At 35.4% G+C, this 3576-nt stretch overlaps 1 non-coding gene across 1 annotated transcript; it reads right to left on the bottom strand.

Moving 5' to 3' along the window:
* Positions 1 to 782: 782 nt before the first annotated feature.
* Positions 783 to 889, bottom strand: LOC144240475 (U6 spliceosomal RNA). Its single transcript, XR_013337739.1, has one exon. It is a non-coding gene; the product is annotated as a U6 spliceosomal RNA (small nuclear RNA).
* Between the last annotated feature and the right edge of the window lie 2687 nt (positions 890 to 3576).

Raw genomic sequence — 3576 nt, 5'->3', positions numbered from 1 at the left:
ATTCATAACAAGATTTTATATGCAAGATAAAACCAGTATATTTAGGAATGCACACTGGGGTGAAAAATCTATAAAGACATGCAATGAGTGATTACAATAAAAATTAGGGTAGTGATTACTTTGGAGGGTAAAGAGATAGTCGTGATTAGGATGCTTGTGAGCAGGACCACAGTACGATGTTAGTGGGCCTGAGGTACTTTTGCCTTCTTGGTTTACTCCCTCTATAAAAACTTTTAGAAGTTATGATTTATGACTATGTTGGTATAAAGGTGAATATATTCATATATTAATATTGTATATCAAAATATTTCCTTTTTTCTTAAAACAAATCAAAGCATTTTCATGAGCCCCTAAAATAAATCAAAATATTTTAAAAGATGGAGTACCTGGGTGTCTCAGTCAGTTGAGCATCCAACTTTGCCTCAGGTCATGATCTTGTGGTCATGAGTTCCACATCATGTTTTGCAATGACAGCTCAGAGTTTGCTTCAGACTCTCTGCCTCCTCTCTCTCTCTTTGCTCCTTCCCTGCTTGCTCTCTCTCAAAAATAAAATAAATATTAAAAAATAATAACAATNCTGGGTGTTATATGGAAAGCAACTTGACAATAAACTATTTGTAAAAATTAATTAATTAATTAATTAGAAATATTTTTTAAAAGAAATTAAAATATTTTCTTGACCTCCTAATCCAATTATGGGTCTGGACACTTTGCCTACTGGACCTAATGAATATGTCAACTTGTTTCCTTCTTTTCTTTCTTTCTTCCTTTCTTTCTTCTTTTTTTTAATGGAACACTTGATGAATTTGCATGCCATCCTTTTGCAGGAGCCATGTTAAACTTCTCTGTATTGTTCCAATTTTAGTATATGTGCTGCCGAAACAAGCATATGTCAGCCTTGTTTCTGAGGTGCCTGGTGAAGTTTTATTTCTTAGAAAAGAATGTTTTTAATGTTTGTTTGTTTGAGAGAGAGAGAGAGAGAGAAACAGAGCACGAGCAGGAAAGGGGCAGAGAGAGAGGGAGACAGAATCTGAAGCAGACTCCAGGCTCTGAGCTGTCAATACACAGCCAGATGCAGGGCTCAGAGATCAGGCTTACCAACCATACGAGATCATGACCTGAGCCAAAGTTGGATGCTTAAACAACTCAGCCACCCAGGCACCCCTGAAGTTCTATTTCTTGAACTGGTTCATAGTTACAGGAGTATTAGCCTTGTTCATTAAGCTATTTTCAAAGTATAAATATATTACAAAAAGTAAGAAAATGTATACACCAAAAATTATTAAATATTAGCAAAGAAAATTAAAGAAGACACAGATAAATGGAAAGACTTCCCATGTGCTTGAATTGGAAGAATTAATATTGTTAAGATGTCCATACTACCCAAAGTGATCTACAGATTAAATGCAATCCCTATCAAAACCCAATGTCATTTTTTTTCTGATGGAATTCTTTACAGAATTTTTTTAAATCCTAAATTCAAATGACTCCAAACAGCAATCTTGAGCAAGAACAAAATTGGAGGCATCACACTTCCTGATTTCAAAATATTACAAAGCTACAGCAATCCAAACAGTATGGTACTGGCATAAAAAGACATAGAACCATCTTAGTTTATTCAGGCTAGTATAACCGAATACCACAGACTGGGTAGCTTAGAAACAACAGAAATGTATTACCCACAGTTTTGGAGGTTGGGAAGTCCAAGATCAAGGCATTAGCGTGGTCATATTTTGGAGAAGGCCCTCTTTCTTGTTCATAGCCAGTGCCTTCTCACTCTTTCCCCACATGGCTGACAAGATAGAAATCTCTCTGGAGCCTGTTTTATAAAACAGGCTAATTCCTTCAGGAGGTCTCCACCATTATGACTTTAGCACCTTCCAAAACAGCTACCTCCCAATATTATTTTTGGAGTTACTGTTTCAACATATAAATTGGGAGAATGGGGGGTGGGGGGGGACACAAACATTCAGACCATAGCATAAGCCAACAGAACAGAATAGAAAGCCCAAAAATAAATCATTGCCCAGAGATAAATCCTTGATCTTTAACAAGAGTGCCAAAAACACACAAGGAGGAAAGAATAGTCTCTTCAATAAATGGTGTTGGGAAATCTAAATACCCACATAAAGAAGCATAAAACTTACCCTTATCTCAAAGCAAATACAACAATCAACTTGAAATGGATTAAAGACTTAAATGTAAGACCTGAAAGAGTAAAACTACTAAAAGACAACATAAGGAAAAAGCTTCTTGAGATTGGCCTGGGCAATGATTTTTTTTATATGACCCCAAAAGTGCAAGCCACAAAAGCAAAATTAGACAAATGGGATTGCATCAAACTAAAAAGTTTCTTCACAGCAAAGGAAACAATCAACAGTGAAAAGGCAGCCTATGAAATGAAAGAAAATACTTGCAAACCATACATCTAATAAGGAGTTAATATTCAAAATATATAAGGAATTCAACCAACTCAATAGCAAATGAATAATCCAATTTTTTAAAAAATTTTAATGTTTTTAATCATTTTTTTGAGAGACAGAGAGAGAAAAAACACAAGCAGGGGAGGGGCAAAAAGAGAGGGAGACACAGAATCTGAAGCAGGCTCCAGGCTCTGAGCTGTCAGCACAGAGCCTAATGCAGGGCTCAAAGAACAGGGAGATCATAACCTGAGCCAAAGTCAGCCACTTAACCAATTGAGCTACGCAGGCACCCCAATCCAATTTTTAAATGGGAAAAAGATCTGAAGAGACATGTCTCAAAAGAAGACATGTAGAAGACCAACAGATAAATGAAAAGGTGCTCAATATCATTTATCATCAAAGAAATGGAAGTCAAAACTATGAGTTATCACTTCATACCTGTAAGAATGGCTATTGTCATAAAGACAAGTGATAATAAATGTTGCTAAGGATATGGAGAAAAGGGAATTCTTGTATATTCTGGAGAACATAAATTGGTACAGTCATTATGCAAAATACTATGGAGTTTCCTCAAAAAATTAAAAATAGAATTCCCTGTGATCCAGCAACCCCACTTCTGGTATATAGCTCCCTAAAAACAAAATCATCATTACAAAGAGATATCTGCATCACCGTATTCACTATAACATTAGTAATAGTAGACAAGATATGGAAACAACCTAAATGTCTGTTGGCAGATGAATAGATAAAGGAAAAAGTTAGATAGATAGATAGAGATGATACATATATACATACATATATACACGACGGAGTATTATTCAGCCTTAAAAAAGGAAATAAATGATGTCATTTGCAATAATATGGATGGATCTTGAGGTTACTATGCTAAGTAAAATAAGCCAGAAGGAGAAAGACAAACACTGCAGAATCTCACTTATATTCAGAATCTAAAAGAGCCAAATTCATGGAAGCACAGAGGAAAATTGTGGTTTCCAGGGTTTGGGAGAGTGGATGAAATGAGAGGATATTGGTCAAAGGATAAAGTTTCAGTTATGCAAGATGAAAAAGTTCTAGACATCCGATGTAGAGCAAGGTGACTATATTTAACAACACTATATTGTATACTTGATGTTCGGTGAGATTAAATCTTAAG

Source organism: Crocuta crocuta, unplaced genomic scaffold (assembly GCF_008692635.1).
Source record: "Crocuta crocuta isolate KB4526 unplaced genomic scaffold, BGI_CrCroc_1.0 scaffold237, whole genome shotgun sequence".
In the NCBI taxonomy this organism is placed as follows: Eukaryota; Metazoa; Chordata; class Mammalia; order Carnivora; family Hyaenidae; genus Crocuta; species Crocuta crocuta.
Note: the sequence above shows the minus strand (reverse complement) of the source record. Positions and strands in the feature narration are given on the sequence as shown.